A 20,806-nucleotide genomic window follows, 5' to 3' on the forward strand; every position below is an offset into this window, starting at 1 on the left:
ACACTTTCAAATAGTTGGACAGGATGAGATGGTTGGACAATGTCATTGAAGCTACCAACAGGAGGGCCTGGCGTACTCTGGTCCATGGGGTCACGAAGAGTCGGACACGACTAAACAACTAAACAAGAACAACACACTTTCCCAGCATTCTTTATGAGAGAAGTGGAAAATTCTGTCAATCTTTACAAAAAGCAAATGGTACCAGTGACCAGAGTCCTGTTGGTATCAGGAAGTATAAACCCACAATCAGGGAAGCAGTATGCACAGTCTTGCTGTTTGTTCAGGGGTACTTAGATTCCTCACTAGGATATGTATGCAGGAACATGACTGATGGCCTACAAAATGCTGAAATCACTTGCTCTTAATTGCATGCATCATGTTGTGCAATAGGATTTTGAAGAGTGTGGACAGTTCCTAGTTCTGAAATATTTCTCCCACAATTAAATGCATGCTCAGGAAGTTGCATATATAAGCTCACATTCCTCATAAAACTATTTGAAAGATTTATGGTAAAGTCATCATTAAAACATGTCTCCAGAGAGCTGTATAAAATAATCATAATATTAGCTATAGCTCAGTGTGAAGTCTCACATGTGAAATCTGCCAAGAGTCCCAGGAAATGTGACTCAAATTAATTTAGGGTTATCTAACATATATTTCACAGCAGAAGTCACCATTTAAGAACCTGGCAATAGACCTTATCTTACTGTCAAATTATAATTATTATTTTACCTGTAAAATGAAAGCTATTTTCACCATGATAAAACATGGTGAATAGTTTTTTATTTACCCATACCTTTGAACAATATCCATTGTTATGAAAGCATTCTTTTTCTCCTTCATCTGAACAATGCAAATAACCATTTGAACATCATTAGCAATAACAAGGTGCTCTTGTCTTCAGCTGTTCATTATGTTAGACAGACAAGCCCATTCAGTTTTATGATAGCCATAGACATTTTGGTACCCAAAATTAAACATCAAAGTGGATTTCTTTCTGTTCTCATGCTTTCCAGGAGCTATCTTCCTTAGCAGATAGCCTTCTCAAATCTTTCACACATAGCATTCCCCCAGTTTCATGAAAGGAAATATCTGTTTGCCAGGTTTTACATTAATGGGAAACCATGATCTGAAGTACTGCCACACACAAATGAAGTGTAAATATGGAATATTTGGACTGTTATCATAGGCTCCAATGGCAGCTTAAGAATAGAAATCTACAGAAAACCTACACACACTGATCAATATTTGCAATTTCACTCTCGTCACTCATTACAACACAAACTAGGGGTCATCAGGATGCTAAACCACAGAGCAAGAAACATCCCCACCTCCACAGAAGCCAAGAAGAAGGAAGATGGACATCTGAGGACAGCCCTTAAGGCCCGTGGATATCCAAAATAGGCCTTTAACAAGGCAATGTCCCAACCCAGGAGGACAATGGAACAATCTGAGATCCAGAGCTGATGGAATAACCTGGTTATTCCTTACATGGGAGATGTGTCTGAAAAGCTCAAAAGAGTTTTTTGTAAACACCACATACCTGTTGTAGCGATCAGCCCTGCCCTCTCCTGTCCGTCACAGCTGAGCAGAGAAGGAGCCAATGAGTGGACGGAAGGCGGTGCCAAGGGGGGAGGGGTTTGGATATAAAAGGCTGGTGTATGGAGTGTGAAAGTAGTTCAGTGAGTGAGAGAGAGAGATTCTGTGAGTGAGAGAGATTCTGGTATTGAGAGACTGTGTGAAACTTAAGAGTGAACTAAGAGTGATTGGGAGCTCCGTGAGAACACTGAATGATACAGAGAGTGGATAGAGCTTTAAAGTTAATGCCGTACTGATTCAAATTCAAGTGATTATCAATCTGTGATTTACCTACTGCATATTAATCAGATGTTACCCTTCCTGATGAAATAAATAACTTAAGTTTCACAATCACACATGTCTCCTTGATTAAGTGGTATTAAAGCAGTAATACCTAGTGGCAGCGAAGTAGGAAGAAAGGCGAGAACCTTGTGAAGGCCTGGGGAACAGGGGCTTCAGAGGAGACCACCACACCTGTGTGCGTCAGACCCACAAATACACTAAGGCAGACACTCCTCCACCCAAAAGACCAGACACCAAAATATAACAGGAGCAATATAGTGTATATGGTCCAATGCAAAGAGGCGTGTTCGGAACTCTACATTGGAGAAACCAAACAGCCACTAAACAGGAGAATGGCCCGCACAGGAGAGCCAATGGCTCAGGACCACAATCAGCAGTGTTCCTTCATTTGAACGACAAGGGACACTCATTTGATGACCAAGATGTAGTCATTTTGGGCCGAGAAGGTAGGTGGTTTGAAAGATGGGTCAGGGAGGGCTGGAGGCCTTAAGGCCTTAGATACAATCTGTTTCCTATTTATCATGCAGCCCTTTAATCCATCCCCAGAAAGATTAGGACCACACACACCAGAAAGACCAGTCTTTCTGGCGTCATTGTAAATGGTCATTGTTAATGACCATTAACATAAAATAAATGAATTGGAGGACTAGTAATTCTAAGAAATATGGAATAAGAGATCAAATTGTGTTTTCATTTTTACAGCTTTTCACATACCCTTAATATTGAGACTCAAGACAAAAAAAACCCCTCTTCTTGCTAATGAAATATGATTCACAAATTTCTTCTTTCTTCATTATATACTCAAATTTCTTGATAGCTCAGTGGTTAAGCATCTGGCTGTAGAGCCAGAAGTTGGGAGTTTGCCTCCTTGACAGGGACTGAACCCAGTGATCCATAAGGCCCCTTCCAACTCTGCAGCTCTAAGGTTATTATTATATCAGAACTATAGTTAAGCTGATTTAGAAACAGAAGTAACCTACTTTTAGATGATCATGAAGAACACGCAGATATGGGTTTGATTAATGTTAACACCCTACAAGTAATATACTTTCAAGCCAAGTTAAGAAGAGACCCACTGAATAAGAAAAAAAGTTCTATCCAATTTGGATTTCAACTAGACACTTTCTGAAAGTATGCAATAAGCCAAATGTCCTCTTCCATTGTTCTTCCCAACACAGCAACCATTGACAGAGATATAATGAATACCTGTCATTTTTGTGTCCTTCCTGAAAATGTCTGTTTCAATATATCAAGAATCGCATGGGAGTGGGGGTGCATAACCATGTGAGAGAAAGAACAAGGGCTTTCCCCCCATCAGTAGAAGCTTTAGCAAAGGGGTTAAAATAATTTTTAGTGATTTGCACAAAAATCACTTCCTCAAATTTTGCACAAAAAATGCCACAACGCAAAGATGCACCAATCATCTCACAATAATACCAGTCCTTATTGATTTTGTTGTTGCTTAGTCATTAAGTCGTCTCTGACTCTTCATGACCCCACGGCCCTCCTATCTTCCACTGCCTCCCGGAGTTGGGTCAAATTCATATTGGTTGCTTCAATGACACTGTCCAACCATCTCATCCTCTGTCATCCCCTTCTCCTCTTGACTCACACTTTTCTATCAGGGTCTTTTCTAAGAAGTCTTCTCTTCCCATGAGATGGCCAAAGTATTGGAGCCTTAGCTTCAGGATCTATCTTTCCAGTCAGCACTCAGGGTTGATTTCCTTTAGAATGGATACGTTTGTTCTCTTTGCAGTCCAGGGGACTCTCAAGAGCCTCCTCCAGCACCACAATTCAAAAGCATCAGTTCTTCGGTGGTCAGCTTTCTTTATGGTCCAGCTCTTACTTCCATACATCACTACAGGAAAAACCATAACTTTGACTATGCGGACCTTTGTTGGCAAGGTGATGTCTCTGCTTTTGAGATGTTGTCGAGGTTTGTCATTGCTTTCCTCCCTAGAGCAGGCATCTTTTAATTTTGTGGCTACTGTCACCATCTGCAGTGATCATGGAGCCCAAAAAAGTAAAATCTGTCACTGCCTCCATATCTTCCCCTTCTATTCGCCAGGAGGTGATGGGACCAGCGACCATGATCTTAGTTTTTTTTATGTTGAGCTTCAGACAGTTTTTACACTCTCCTCTTTTACCCTCTTTAATTCTTTCTCACTTTCTGCCATCAGAGTGGTATCATCTGCGTATCTGAGGTTGTTGATATTTCTTCCAGCAATCTTAATTCCTTATTGATACCCTTCATGTATTGGTCAAATATACATTTCAAAGCTGCCTAACCTCACAGATATCTCACAACAGCAGTTTTCACATTACTTCAATACAACTGAATTTAATAATAATATGAATAGTATTGTTTAACAACATCCCACTGATGTAAGTGAAATCCAACTACTCAACTATGTTCTGAGCAAACTACTCTGAATTACTACCCTAACTCCTAATTAATTGTTTGTAATCTATATAAGAAATAATTAGCCATCTCAGTGCAGAGTACGAACCACAATCTTATGACCAAATAATTGACTTCTAATATTTAAATTTTTTTTTAGCACCAAATCACTACTTGTGTTTCAGACAACTCCAATTCAATGTGAATTGCACTTCAGGCTTCCTCACTTCCCTTCATTTCAGATCAGCTTGGAAACTTGACAAATACCTCATTCAACTTTGGATTCTGAAACAGAAGCACACCCCTAATTTGCACCAGATTTTAGTAAACTAAAAGCTTATCATAAAATTCTATGCCTCCAGACCAAAGAGAAATGGGGATGGGCAAGGAGCAAGCATAGATTTATCTCACTACTGTATTGTGTATGCATTTTTCATTGTAGGCACCCTATCCTTCATGAGTCAGACATGTTTCCCCCAGTGGTGGGATTCAAATAAATTAACAACAGGTTCTATGTCCTAATGATAGATAAATAAATAAATAAATAAATAAATAAATAAATAAATAAATAAATAAATAAATAAATAAATAAATAAATAAGTAAATATGTAAATATGTAAATAAATATGTAAATAAATATGTAAATAAGTAAGTAAATGCCCAGGACAGTGGGATCTGATGAGGATTTCTTCCACAGTGGTCTCCCTACTGCCTATTATCACAACTACTTCTCACATAATTAAGACATCTGGATAAGTGCATCTGTTTGGACATACTGCTGCTGTTACCCCCACCATGGCCATGTGCCAAAAACACACACACAAACACACATCTCACAGTGGGTGCTTATGACCAAGTTTGACAGAGAACTGACACATCTCTCCTTCCCTTTACCTCCTATTTTGCCCTATAGCTCACCAGTAAAAATTGCTTCCCTCCCCTTTCCTGCTCCTGAAATGACTGATAGCCCTGTTTGTTGTTACCTGGAGCCGCCTTTGCGCACCTGTTGTGGAGTTATTCTCTCTCCCCCCCCCCGCTTCCTTCTGGCTTGGAAGGTATGATCCCTTTTCAGTCTGTCGCCACTCCACCTCACCCCCACCACCTCAATCGGTCCTTCAGTTACTGACTCCTCTGAGGTCTCCTCCTCCTCCATCTTTCCCCTCCACCCCGCACCCACCGCTTCTCCTCGCCAGTCACCTTGGGGGTGTTGGTGTTGCTGGCGGCGCTGGTAGTGATGATGGCTTCCCTCAGAGCCCTGGCAGCTGCTTCCTCTTCTCATTTTCCACTTTTCCTTCATGCCACAGTTTCACCAAAAACATAAGACTCCCCCCCCTCCACTGTCTTCCCCAAATTTCCACCTTCCATTTTCATCTCCTCTGTCCTCCTCTGCTGCCCCTTTTCTCCTTCAGCCCCACACAAGTCCTCAGGGAAGAGTCCTAAAATACAAGCCTTAGTTTTCAAGGAGAGTGCTGTGTAACCCCATGCAGTGCAGGTTTAATCTCTATTCCCTGCTCTGGGGAAACAAGGAAGGTAGTTGTGTGGGAAGAAGGGAAGGAAGAAGAAGGAGAACCTCACTTGCCTTGAAAGGCCCATTAGGGTCATCTTGAACGGCACGTAACACACATGTAAAGCGAAGATGAACTTGAGAATAACTCTCAAATTCTCTGACCCTTTCTGAAAAAAAAGTTCTTACCACAGAGCAACAGTAATAGTAATAATGAAGCTTTTTCTGTAGCACAAGCAAGAGAGGGCTGCCACCCTGGGATGTGAACTGGTCTCTGAACAATGCCACAATCATTTAATCCTTCCCCATTCCAGGTTCTGTGGAAAAGTCCTACTTCGGGCATATCATGAGAAGGCAGGCATAGATTGAAAAAGACCATAATACTGGGAAAGGCAGAAGGCAGCAGGGAAAGAGGAAGGCCAAATGCAAGATAGACCTACTCCCTAAGGAAACCACAAGCTTGAGTTTGCAATAGATGGGCAGGGCTGTTGAGGCCAGGCCATGTTGGAGATTGCTCATTCCTAGGGGCACCCTAAGTAGGGGGGAATTTGACGATACATAACAATAACAGCAACCTCAGGTTTTGTATGTATTTAACTGCCAGTTCCAAAAAGTTGAAAGGTTATTCCCTTAATTGGTTGTTGTGGGTTTTTCAGGCTCTTTGGCCATGTTCTGAAGGTTGTTCTTCCTAACATTTCTTCCAGTCTCTGTGGTGAGACGTTAGGAAGAACAACCTTCAGAACACGGCCAACAAGCCCAAAAAACCCACAACCATCAGACCCCAGCCGTGAAAGCTTTGCAAATAAATGCCCTTAATGGGGGGACTACAACTCCCAGAATCCTCCACCAGCCACAAAGACAGGGTTACGATCTCCCTCAAAACAGTGGCCAGAGAAACCCATTGGCCAGTTATTTATTTATGAAATGTATGCTTTTTTTGCAGCTTGTGGGTTCTGCTCTTTTTGTCTTGTTTTCAAATGAGTCACTTTTTCTTACAAAATAATTGTAAAAACATGTTGACTCAATACTAGGCTGCCACGCAAGCATCTCCCGCCCACTCCCCAATTCACCAACATTTAATCCCTCCCCATTCCAGGTTCTGTAGAAAAGTTGGAGGCAACAGGAAAAGAGGAAAACCAAATGTGAGATGGATTGACACCATCAAAGAACCCACAAGATTGAGTTTGCACCAGCTGTGCAGGGCTGTTAAGGACAGTGCAAAGGGGCAACGTTGCAAAAACAGAAGCTTAAAACAGCATGCTGACATGTGGCTCTTCAAAGAGGACTGTCCCAATTAACAAAAATTCAATCATCTTTGCAGACACCCTTGGCCTGATCGGATCGTATGGCAGATACCCTGGACTGCCAAAAAATATGAGTAATTGGGTTCTAGATCTAATTAAGCCTAAATTATCTCCAGAGGCAAAAAACAAAACAAAAAAAAAACCTGAGGCTGTACTACTTTGGGCACATCATGAGAAGGCGGGCATAGATTGAAAAAGACCATAATACTTGGTAATGTGGAAGGCAGCAGGGAAAGAGGAAGGCTAAATGCAAGATGGACCTACTTCCTAATGAAACCACAAGCTTGAGTTTGCAATAGATTGGCAGGGCTGTTGAGGCCAAGCCATGTTGGAGATTGCTCATTCCTAGGGGCACCCTAAGTAGGGGGGAATTTGACGACACATAACAATAACAGCAACAACAGGTTTTTTATGCATCTAACTGCCAGTTCCATAAAGTTGAAAGGTTATTCCCTTAATTGTTTGTTGTGGGTTTTTTTTGGGCTCTTTGGCCGTGTTCTGAAAATTGTTCTTCCTGAAAAACCCACAACAACCATCAGATCCCAGCCATGAAAGCCTTTGCAAATAGATGCCCTTAGCCACTTTTAAATTTTTTATCATCATAATAAAATATAATACCTGATAGAGCCTGGTTCCCCATTAGTTTTTCCATAGATCCTAAATACTAGATTTCTGCATACCAATGGAAAAAGTGGCATGTTCCCTCCCTGAAAATCTAAATAACTAATTAATCACCAACAGGCTTCTGACCTTTTTTCTCCAAAGTTCAGGTATTTATTTCTTTCAAAAAATAAGTATCAATTTTTTTAAAACCCTGGAGCCTCGGGTTGTTTGTTTGTTTGTTTTTATTTTTAACCCATCTTTCTCCCTGCAGAGTGTCTCCAGTGGTTCACAAACCCTGACACAATGATAAATATTATTTTTTACATCCCACTATAAGGCAGCATAAAGATGCAATAATACATAAATGCTAAAAGGTTCTAAAGGGAATCCTGTTGAAATAATTTTGAAAATATATTTTACATGATAAAAATTTAAAAAAGCAATCCCATTTCATTTCCCTCCCTCCATTTCTCCACAGCAGTTTGCATGTTAAAAAAGCCTACCACAAAAGTCTTTGCCTGCCAGAGTCAAGACTGCATGGCAAACAGCTAAGGCAGGGAAATAGTTAATAAAAAGCCAGCTTTATACTTAAACATAGTTTGCCTTTTATGTATTATACTTACTTACTTGAATAATCTCAAAAACGAAAGCTTGAAACTTAAACCTATCTCAACACAGTCCTCTTGAAGATGCTGGTCACAAATCCTTGATTAGTATGCTTTAGTCCCTCCTCCTCCTGCAGTCCCTCCAGCCCCCAGCCTGAATGTCTGGATAGTTTCGATTCCCCTTTGATATGTTGATCTGCTTTCTTCAACCCTGGCCTGATGATAAATCTTACTAGTGTTAAAAAACTGATAGCTGTCTTCCTGTTTTTGAGTAAGTAATCTGCCTGCCATTTGTCTCCTCAAATTGTCAGAGCAACAGCCTTAGTTATCTTTAACTTGAAAAAAAACACATAGCCCCCCTCCCTCTCCCGCTCATCGCTGGTCACCTGGCTCCTCCGGCTTCATTCATCTCAGGCCAGTAACCGGATCTCCGAACTAAAATAAAAAATAACAACCACCTCTATGGAACCGGTGCGAACCGGGTCAATCCCACCTCTGGTTTCCCCCCATGTTGTTTTCACACTTACTATAGTTACATACCTGTGAGTTGGAAAGCCCTGTGTTCTGCTATGGAAACATTAATTCTATATAGAATTAATTATAGAGTAAAAATTAATTGCTTGTCAATATTTTAGGAAAGGAGCCCTGCTTTTTTCATCATATTTAACATCATTCTCTGTTGTCAAAACAAACTTTCTTGATTCTATATCATTCCAGTGTGGGCTATTTATTACAGTTACCTGAACTGAATGGCATCTTTCAGTCTTGAGAGACTATGGTAATGTGGTCTGTGTGAAGGACTTGGAGAGTGTCATTTCCAGAGCACAAAGCCTGGGTAAAATAATATGGAGGATAAGCTGTTACCCAAGCAGCAAATTCCCCCTCTCCACATTGCTGAAATAGTCCAATGGAAAGGCAAGAGCCAATACAACTGGTTCAAGCGACGTCGCAGGAATTTCCAGAATGACATGAACTGCCTCTGGGACTCCGGCTCCGGATTTTGCCTCGAGGTTTACTCCTGAAGCCTTTTCCATCAGTGGATATAGCCACAAGGCAGTGGAGGTTTGAAATCAGAGTTTTCCTTCTCCTAGATGGGCTGCCTTCCAAGGCTGATGAACCCCACCTGCCTGGTACAATTACCAGCAGACTAACTAACTAACTAGCTTCCTTTTTTTCCTTTCTGTATCTCTCTTGTTTTATGCTCCAGTTCACTGGAGTCATGGCTAATGGAAAGAATCATATCTATACCCATAACAATAGGCCAAAAAGCAAGTTCCAAAAATTGGAATAATTATAAACTGTGTGTTTCTTTATCAGCCATCAACCTTTTAAAGAAAAACACATAAGTCTGTATTATCAGTCATTGCTAATTTTGTTCTGTCTGAGTGCTTTATTTCCTTTTCTTAGAAATGTTGACCTCTAGCAGTGTGTTAATGAGGGCTTGATAAAATGCCTGCCAGTCCCACAATAAAGCTATTTCTCGGGCAGTTTCTCTTAACTCTAAAGAGTGTAACAGTGCAGGGACATTCTGAAGAATATGCCCTGTCATTATTGTCTCTTCTGAGATTCCATGGTTTTAAATTATGAATGGGCTTTCCTCCATATCCAGAATGTGCTACAACTTCATTTTCTCACAGTCCTTTCAAACTTGCTAGGAGTTTTTTAAAAAGCCTCTGAACTCTGTTTTTCTATATAAAACCATACAGCCCCTTTGTGCTTTTTGTCAAGAAACTCAGCTAATTCCAGAGAACATGCATGTTTAAGTCACAATGCAACTAAAAATGGGAAAATATGGTTTGATTCTGCTGTGGTTCACAGTTTATCAAAGCAGTTACCCCCGGGGGAAATAGTTGTAGAACGACAATTTGCAGGAGTCACCAGGGGCAGAGACAGAGCATTTGGTTAGCATGGAGCTCCCACTGCAGAAGCTGTAGGAAGGTGCTAACAAGATGTGAACTGAAAATTTCCATCTCTATCTTTCTCTCCCTCTTTTTATAAAAAAATTATTCTAAATGCCCTACAGTAGCAATAGTGTGTTGAAACCTGAAAGAAAGAAAGAAAGAAAGAAAGAAAGAAAGAAAGAAAGAAAGAAAGAAAGAAAGAAAGAAAGAAAGAAAGAAAGAAAGAAAGAAAGAAAGAAAGAAAGAAATGGTGTGCAGACAAGGAGCACTTTATTGAGGGGAACTGACATCTCATGAATATCCTCTTGTATCAGAGCAGGTGACTACACTAGGCAGAAAACAGACAAAAGTTACATCAGCGTGATTGGAATAAATTTGAATCACCCCTGCCAGTTAAAAAACAAAACAAAACAAAACAAAATGACAATTCCTTGCTCAAAAGAGACATTTTCACAATGGCCTTCCCCACATCGAGCTTTATATCATTTAATCACCAGGCTATAATTTAAGTTAATTTGAGCCTAATGCAATTGTGAGGTAAGCTGCCAATATTGGTCACCCCTTAAGACTCTGTCTGTCTTGAAGAATGTACACAGAAATATGTGTTCAAATAACAAAGAACTTAGCATGTTTGTTGTCATTCATTCAAATTGTACACTACAGGTGATGTGTGGCAGACACTCTATATGCCATACCCACAATTAGCTTCAAAAAAAACACCCTGTGCTAACATATCAGGATTCTAAATCAATTTCTGAAGTATTTTTTTCAGGAGAATAGACCAAATGAGGCACCAGAGGTGGCCTTCAGGGAGATGAGGTGGTACCATATCTGAGAAATGACCTCCCTAGAAAATGCTTTGTTGTACCTACACATTTTCTCACTGTAAAGACATTTTCATTTTCCCTAGCATTTTATGACCTATTTTTGTCTGTTTTTTACCTCACCACTATTGTTATTTTATTTTTGGTGGATTGATGTGCTGCATAGTTTTTTACCCCCATGCTGCTGATTTTACTGTCTGTCCTAGTGCTGTTTTATTATTCTACTTGATTTTTTTAAAATGTGCAATCTGCCAAGAGACCAATTAACCTACAAGAGCCTGAGTACTCAAAGACTAGTGCCTAAATGGGCAATTCTATCAATTTGCCTTCCCTCACATTTAGATTTCCAAGTTACTTCCATCATGTTTAAGAAGATATTGACAGATTTTGGAAAATTCTTCACACTGAGCTTAAAAAGTACCACCATCATTCCTTCCTATTTCCTGTCGTGTAGTAGAGCCTAGGAATATAAATCATCATTCATCTCATCCTCACTTGCAACAATAAAAATTACATAATTCTTCTCCCTGCTGGCCAGGGTAGCAAAGAATTTCCTGGAACTCTCAATAGAATTCCTTTAAATAAAACTCAAAATAAAATATTAAAAAAATTAAAATATAAAATATAAAATATTAGAATGATATGGGTTTTGAACAAAATTGAGCAATTGCATAAATTTGCCAAGACCTACATTATTGTTGTTTTATACCCTCAGGTCATATTTGATTTGTGGCAACCATATGAATGGGCAATCTCCTAAATATCCTGTCCTCAACAGCCCTGCTTAGCTCTTACAAACTGAAGCCTGTCACTTCCTTTATAGGCAATCAATCCATCCCCTATTTGGTCTTTCTCTTTTCCTACTGCCTTCAACCTTTTCCAGCATTATTGTCTTTTCCAGAGAATCCTGCCTTCTCATGTTCTGCCCAAAGAAATCAAGCTTCAGTTTTATTTTTTATGTTTTGCCTCCAGAGATCAGGCTTGATTTGATCTAGGGTCCACTTGTTAGTCTTTCTGACACTTCAGAATATTTGCAAAGCTCCTCTTCAGCACCACATTGCAAAACAATTTCCCCCTGCCAGCTTTCTCTACTGTCCAGCTTTTAAATGGTGATCGGAAATACAAGAATATGGATGATCTTGGTCTTGATTTCCAATGACACACCCTTCCACTTGATTATCTTTTTAGTTCCTACATTGCTGCCCTTCTGAATCCCAGTGTTCTGATTTCTTGGCTGCATTCTCCATTTGGATTGATGATTGAACCAAAGTCTACAAAATCTCTGTTTCTAGGGATTGGAATGTATATTGAACATTGCCTGATTGTGAGCCATTGTTTTGTTTTCCATATTTGTTGACATACACTTGAATTAGTTCTATCAGTATTCCACCTACCCATGATTCTTTATTTTTTCCTAGTGCTATCAGAGGAGCTTTTACCTCACTTTCTAGAACTGCAGAGTGTTCATCATACAATTCCTCTTCAAAGGAGTTTGTCATCCTTTTTTCCTCTTCTGTATAGTCCACAGTTTCCACTTTCTATTTATTTTCTCCTGTCAGGGAGTGTGCTTCCCAGCTGTTCATTCACCATTCAATCTAGGTTTAAGTTTCCCTTTGATCTTTTCGTTCTTCTGGAAATCTCTTGTTTTTCCTATCTTTGTCCCTATGTGACAGTCACTGAAAAACTGCATTCAGGGTTCTGACCCTATTTCTGTCACCTTGTCCCTTTGCTTCTCATTTGTCCTTTACAATTTTAAGTGTTTCTTCCATCATCCATGTAGGTTGTTCTTTTCTTTTTACTACATGAATTGTCTGTTTGCATTCTTCCTTAGACCTAGACTAGATTCTGCTTTATTTAAGAATTTGAAGCACTACAGTGGTACCTCAACTTACGAACATCTCCACTTGAGAACGATTTGAGTTACAAACGGCTCCGTTTGAAAAAAGTTGCTTTGACTTGTGAATGGAGCTTTGACTTATGAACCAAAAAAGGAAAAAAAAACTTTCCTGTCCTTTTTTGACCTAAGTTCACCTTAGCTCAAAATAAGATTTTTTTTTTTAAAAAAAAAATGCATCACCTAGTGGTAGATACGGATTAACCAGTTTTGCATTAGTTCCTATGAGAACTAGTGCTTTGACTTAAGAACAGCGCCTCAACTTAAGAACAAAAAACATTAGGTATGTATTAAATGGTTTTCAATGCATTCCTATGGAAAAGTTTGCCTCGATTTACAAACTTTTCAACATACGAACGCTGTTCCTATACGGATCAAGTTCGTAAGTCGAGGTACCACTGTATCTGGTTCATATGCATCTTTCTAAACAATCTGCCCGTCTTCTGTATTTGGTCTGTATGTGTACATGTGTTTTACTTCTCAAAGGAAAAGATCACTAGAGACACTTTATGCAATTTACAGACATCTGGAAGAATGGCAAGATTTTTGTTTGCCTTTCAGTTGACTCTTGCAGAGCTTTAAAATTCCCAGTTAAATATCCTTGTTGTGTCAAGACACACTTCATAAATGAAAATTAGTATGTGAGTAAACATTATTTCCACTTTTAGTGAAACCAGGGGCCACAGAGTGAAAACACTAGGACCAGTTGATCCACAAGGATGATCATGTCATCTACAAAGCCTTTCAGGTTTCCTTGCTCCCTCTGAGCTTTCTTGCAATCCTCATCCTAGGTGGAAAAAACCTGATCTACCTAGCAAGAAACAATGGATCCTCTATTATTATACAAGTTTGGGGAGTGAGAACAACTTAGTCTTCTATAGGCAGCTATGATTAATGTGGAGGTAAACAATGCTGGGATAGTTTTATTGATGCAGATCAATACTGCTGCCTGAATTTTTGGACTCTTTGTGGGGGCATAGCTATGGGGACTGGGATGATGGATATTTGTACAGTTTACCACAGCACCACTGATTCTCAGCCATCTCTGTTTTACTCAGAACACAGCAGCAAATGGAAAAAAAAGTATCTGGATGTAAAAACATCATGTTCAGAATATGAGTCACTACTCTACTTTCCTTCTTACTTATGTACTGTCAAACCTGCTTAGTCTGCAATCAGGAATCAATCATAGTTGCCCCTGGCTTGGCAATGCATACATGGCAGCACCTTGCTGTAAAGCAGATACATTTCACCAAGGTTTTTGACCCCATTTTCCTGGCAAGGATTCTTTGCTCTGAATCTTGATAAGGTTTTTACCCTCAAGTTTTTGCTGTTCTGGGTAGCACTTTCCATCAATGTTAATGAATATTTTTACAACATCTCTTCCACAGAAGTGCTCCAATCCATTAAATAAGACAAGTGAGAATTTTACCATCATCTTGAAGAACAGATGCTTCAGCTGTTTCTGATTTCAAAATGAAGCTTTTACTCTCCATAAATATGACTGAAAGTATGCATACTGAAATCTTTTAGAGCAGAAAGCTTAACATACAACAGTATATATGTAACGTACATTGTGCTATTATAAACCCTTCTTTTATATCAATTCCTCTATATGTTGTAATGTTATTTTTGTTGCAAAAAGTTCTGGTTTTCCTTCTTTTACTTAAATAGACAGGTCTAGTCTAGAGGATGATAATCTCAAGTAATGCATCACAAACATCATAATACTAGTATTTACTTTAGTTACATTATGCAAACTTTTCTATATTACTTTTCAGATTTTCATTCCATACAAGCACTTAGAAGGCAGTGTATGGCAGAAAGAAATGAAGGAAGGATTTCTCCCAGTTTCATTCAAGGCTGAAACTCTGTTTATAAACATCCTCAGGAAATATTTTGAAAACCCCTATCTACTTTTCAAGAATTCTCTTTTGATTCTCAATGTTGTTGTCACCTGTTATTTTTCCTTTCACTTTGGCTGTGGTCAGAGACATACTGTTGGAAACTTGCTCATGATACATCTAAATTGGCTTTGACATAAATCCAGGAGCAGTGGCAGTAAACATGTGGCCTTATGGGAATTTTTGAGGTTGTCAAAACTTCTCTGGAGTCTCCCAATAAACCTAACCTCTTGTTTTAAAAAGACCTATTTCTTCCTCTTAAACCAGTTTCCAGGTTTGGGGCTTGGGAGATTCCCTCATATCTCTACTACCATCATCTCAAAACCTAAAAATAGAAGACAGAAGAGACCATCTAACTATTTCAACTTTCAATTTTTTTCAGTTACCGTTTTGGCTGTTTGTACCCCAGCGGGCTCATGGGTGAGAATTTGATTGCCAAACTGACTAAAATTACCCATCCCTTACTCATCTCTGAGAGAGTGCTACTTTGTTACTATAAGACTATATACTGTTGAGCTAGCTTTGCCAGAGGATGGACTGTCATTAGTCCCGTAGACCTGACCCAGAAATTGCAAAAAGCTTGTTCTAGATGATAGAAGGGGGGGGGATGACAGTGAGACACGGACAGCTGTTGATGTGTTAGTTTCCAGGAGAAAAGGAGAAGGCCATGAGAAATGGGGAAGGTGGCAGAAAGAATGGAGAACATAGTTTATATCATACCTAGTTTCTGTGCTGTTACAACATGTCTGAAGCATGGTAAGGTTGCGTGAGTGTGCAGTTGTAATGTAAATCATATATGGGGATAAAAAGCGTGATTGAAACCTAGACTTCTAGGAATGGGATGGAAGGAAAAGCCACCTGCCAGGCCATTCATAGGAGTCAATAAATGTCCAGAAACACACTTGTCAGAATTGTGAAAATGGTAATGCAGCTGGTAGACATTTTAGTCTGATGTAACAGTTTATATCAGAAATGGTCATGTAGCACCTCTAAGACTAACTTTAGTTTCATTTTTCATAAGCTTTCATGAGTCAAAGCACATTCAGAGACATGACCGCTCTATTCATCTGACGAAGTATGCTTCAACACCTGAAAGCTTTATGAAAAATAAAAGTTAAAGTTAGAGTGTGTTCACATGGGCATACAGACCACCATTTGGATCACATGTGGAATGGGCTGGTATGATCTATTTCCTGTTGAGTACATGAGGCGATAGGAAATGTACTTCAGCCCAATTCTAAAATGTGCACAAGTTGGACCTTTTTGGTCCAGTTGTAGAGCTTCTACTTTTAGGGGCTGCACAGGAATTAATCTCTGTCAGATGGAAGGACCACTTTAGGGAGGATCACTCTCATTAAAGCAATCCTTTTAATTGCAACCAGGCACATGCCTTTGCAGTCATCTGATTGCACTCTTAGTCTTAAAGATACTACGTGACCATTTCTGGTATAAACTGTCAAAACTCATCTCTGTGCCCAAGAACCACTTAATCTACTGTAACAAGGAGCAGGAAAATCATGGGATCAGGTAAACAACAGAGTCAGAAGAAATATTGTAGATCCTCAGATTGAACCAACTATGACAAATATGTTTAACAGCCATTGATGATATCTGTGAAGGGTCACAGTTGGGAGCTGCAGGTTATTATTAATGGTATGCTATTTTCTTTCAGGAGCTGGCTGGCTGGCTCAGGTGTCTTGCTGTGGAGCCAGAAGGTGGAAGTTCAGTTCCACACTGTGCCTCCTATGAATAGAGCCAGTTTGTGTGGCCTTGGGCAAGCTGCACAGTCCCAGGAGGATGGGAACAGCAAACTACTTCTAAGTATTTTCTATCCGGAAAACCATGAAAAAAGGTTGCATAAGTCAGAATTCACTTGGTGGCACATGATGATGATGAGGAGGAGGTTGACTCAACCTTCCATCCTTCTAAGGTCAGTAAAATGAGTAGCTAACTTGCTGCGGACAACAAACCATTCTTTGCATAATTATATTGTAAACCTAGAGAGTGCTCTAGCACTGTGAAGTGGTATATAAGTCAAAACAGCAATAACATAGCAAGATCCTGGCTTCAGCCAAGTGCAGTTTCATAATGTAATTTTCTCTAGCATTCCCACATTTATTTATTTATTTATTTATTTATTTATTTGTTTGTTTGTTTGTTTGTTTGTTTGTTTGTTTGTTTGTTTGTTTAAGCAAGCTCATAGCGCAATGTGTATTCTCTGGGCAGTTAACAGCCTACACATAAATACAAATAATCCAATAAATTAAAGATAATTCATGCACAACAAAAACAATACAGTACAAAGCAATAAATTAAAGCTTTGGCTTCCATGGGTACAAACTAGGTTTTTTGTTGTTGTAGTGTCTTTGATAACTTGAATTGAAAATACCGATTTGTAGTCTGCACATAAGTACCATATGTGGGGCACACAGCTGTTTTTACTGTTTGCAAATTGGCATACATTACATACCTTTCTTCCTGAGGAAAATAGACAGGGGCTAAGGCAAGAAAATAATGAGGACAACAAAATATCTGTGGGAGACAAGACATGATAAGATTGCTCAGCCATTTGCCCTTTCATTGTCTTCCCTCCAGGGTTTAGTAAGCATTGGAATGAGCCTTTCCATGTAGGAAAAGTGTGTGGCAAGAGGTGAGCCATTTTTCTTGTGTGATGCTTTCCACTTTAAATGCACATTGATTCAATCTGGTTATTATTAAGAAATGACAGAATAATTTAGTGAGCAAACTGTGGTTGACCAATGTGTACAGGCTGGATAGCAATTTCTTCACCTCTTTGAGCCCTTCAGGTTTCCATCACGCTTTATGGAAATTGTTCCTCAGCTGGCAAAGGATGTGTCTTAACAGCAGCTCAACAGGCGCTCTAGACCAGGTGGAATACCACCCTCTCTCTGCCTGAATGATTCTCTGTGTGAGAAAATCATTAATCAGGATGGTGATGGGAGTTAAGGGGGCACTTAATGCCTGACACCTGCTCAGATGAGTCTTGCGTTTAGAGTGTTTATATCCGGAGACCTTTTGAGGAGGTTAACAGAAGTAGCAAAAAGCAATTATGTTAATTTTGGCTTCAGCTGTGTGAAAAGTTTTGCTTGTCAAGTAGAAAGGCAAGCATCTCTTTGGGATAAACTTTTAGCACAATGGGTAGCCTAGTCATGCTTTCTGCAAACTCTTCATTGGTTAATGTAGTTAATTTAGAGCATTTGCAAGACTCTTATTTAGAACATGGAGGAGGAACATAAGGTGTCATTATTTACTGAAAGAGCATTACCAGCCCTGCCTTGTTTATCATTACTTTCCTTGTACAAAAAGAGATCAGAGCTTCCAGAGTTTTGTGCTCATATGGAAGGCTTCTGTACATATAGGGGCATCAGACTCATTGCTTCAATGTTTGGCTATATGTTCATTGTTAAATATTGGTTCAATAGTAGCAGCATTTACTTTTAGTCAAGAAAGCAGTAGCAAGCAGTGCCTGTGTTAACTCACTGAATTCAGTGAATCCCACAGTTCTTCCTTCAGAAAGAGATCACATCCATAATTCTTATTCTAAGGAAATAAGAAAGATAGTATTTATTTTAAAAAATGCACTGAGCTAAGAAGGATAACATCACCACTTTAGCTACCATTTTAATATAATTCTTGTTTAATTCATTTTAAATGTTTTTTTTAATGATGTAAGTCCCCTTGGATCCTTTTGGGGAGAAAGGAGGGATGGAAATGTTTAAAATAAATAAATAATAATAAATAAATAATTCTATCTCTGGTTAGCTAAGATGAACATGCAGGAAACTTTACCTGTCCCTTAACCTCTCAGGAACAAAGGCTAGATGTCTCCTCTGTCCCTCCAACAGAGGGCCAAGAGAGGAACTGTGACGAGGAAGGGACATCAGTAACTCTAGGAATATCAGTCTAGATTGAAGGAAGGTTAGCATAGAACACATTTGAGGAAAAGAATGAAGTTGTGCTACTTCCACTTAAAGTGTTCACCCCAAACTCAAGATGAGACTATACCGTGGGGAAAATGTAAATGAATCCACTATGAAGTTTCACCCAACAAGTCAGGTTTCCTTGGTTTAATACACTTTTGTGGCCCACACAGAAGTCAGCAAAGAGGCGGGAGGGAATTGGCACTCAAAATCCTTTGCTCTGGCCATCCAGATTTGCAGGAGGCGCAGCTAAAGCAAAGCTACCTTAATAAACTGGAAGCAAGGTTGATTGCTAAATTCCTTTTCTCCCTCTACTTATTTTGTGCTTTTTTCACCCATTTGGTCACCTAGATGTCCAATAGATTAACAAGCCTTTAAAAAGAGAAGGAAGGAAGGAAGGAAGGAAGGAAGGAAGGAAGGAAGGAAGGAAGGAAGGAAGGAAGGAAGGAAGGAAGGAAGGAAGGAAGGAAGGAAGGAAGGCCGACCGACCGACCGACCGACCGACCGACCGACCGACCGACCGACCGACCGACCGACCGACCCAGGTACCAAATTTCTGGAAGAGTGGACTTAAATGGAAGTCCATTTGCTTGCTGCCCTGCATCTCTCATTGCTGCTGTAGCCAGCTGTAATGGTTTCAAATACAGTGGCTACAACTCCCTCCACATCAGCTCACGTGACCACATATCCTGAACTGGCAAATGCATTTTAATTTCTAAAATAAAGAAAAGAAAAGAAAAGGAGAATTCCCAGCTACAGTGGAAGAAACAGTAGATTGGTAGAAAGAATTCTGGGCTGATTCATGTTGACTTGTATGCCATATGGTCAACCAAATCATAGAACCAAAGAATCATAGAATAATGAAGTTACGTAGCAGGTCTTTGAGTCTAACTCCTGGCTCAGTGCTGGAATCCAAATCAAAGTATATCTGATAAAAATGAGAATCTGACTCTCCCAGTCCCACAGAATTTCCTACATTATTTGTCAAGATAGTCACAAACTCAGAGAAAGTATTGAAGAATTTCTCCTTCCCTTGAGGAAATTGAGTGAAATGATCCCTCCAATTCCATTTCTCACATAATCAAATTAGAGAATTTTGAGAGGCCATTTGTTCACAGCAAGGGATAAAATACCTTACTGTTTGAATTGGCAATGAAACAATAGTTGTTGTTGTTTAGCCATTTAGTCATGTCCGACTCTTCATCACCCCATGGACCAGAGCACACCAGGTCCTCCTGTCCTCCACTGCCTCCTGGAGTTGGGTCAAATTCATGTTGGTAGCTTCGATGACATTGTTCAACCATCTCATCCTCTGCCGTCCTCTTCTCCTCCTGCCTTCACACTTTCCTAACATCAAGGTATTTTCCAAGGAGTCTTCTCTTCTCATGAGATGGTCAAAGTATTGGAGCCTCAGCTTCAGGATCTGTCCTTCCAGTGAGCACTCGGGGTTGATTTCCTTTAGAATGGATAGGTTTGTTCTCTGTGCAGCCCAGGGGACTCTCAAGAGCTTCCTCCAGCACCACCATTCAAAATCATCAATTCTTCAGCAGTCAGCTTTCTTTATGGTCCAGCTCTCACTTACGTACATCACTACAGGAAAAAACATAGCTTTGACTATTCAGACTTTTGTTGGCAAGGTGATGTCTCATCTTTTTAAGATGCTGTCGAGGTTTGTCATCGTTTTCCTCCCAAGAAGCAGGTGTCTTCTAATTTTGTGTCTGCTGTCACCATCTGCAGTGATCATGGAGCCCAAGAAAGTAAAGTCTGTCACTGCCTCCATATCTTCTCCTTCTATTTGCCAGGAGGTGATGGGACCAGTGGCCATGATCTTAGTTTTTTTTTTTTTTTTTTATGTTGAGCTTCAGACCATTTTATGCACCTTAAGAGCATCATCTTTTAAAATTTTAAATAGTTCAACTGGAATGCCATCATAACCTCCACTGGCCTTGTTGTTAGCCAAGCTTTCTAAGGCCCACTTGACTTCATTCTCCAGGATGTCTGGCTCAAGGTCAGCAACCACACTATCTGGGTTGTCCAGGACATC

The 20,806-nt window shown here is 39.7% G+C and overlaps 1 long non-coding RNA gene across 2 annotated transcripts in view; it reads left to right on the forward strand.

Moving 5' to 3' along the window:
* The window catches only part of LOC140705410 (uncharacterized), a 62,861-nt gene that overhangs the window by 29,579 nt on the left and 12,476 nt on the right, over positions 1–20,806 (forward strand). The window contains exons 2-3 of one of the 2 annotated variants that reach the window (XR_013542890.1): positions 16,494–16,751; positions 19,114–19,307. This is a non-coding gene — a long non-coding RNA (uncharacterized LOC140705410). The remainder of the gene's footprint in view (positions 1–16,493; positions 16,752–19,113; positions 19,308–20,806) is intronic. The other variant, XR_013542889.1, reaches the window with a different exon arrangement.

The sequence above is a fragment of the Pogona vitticeps genome, chromosome 3 (assembly GCF_051106095.1).
Source record: "Pogona vitticeps strain Pit_001003342236 chromosome 3, PviZW2.1, whole genome shotgun sequence".
In the NCBI taxonomy this organism is placed as follows: domain Eukaryota; kingdom Metazoa; phylum Chordata; class Lepidosauria; order Squamata; family Agamidae; genus Pogona; species Pogona vitticeps.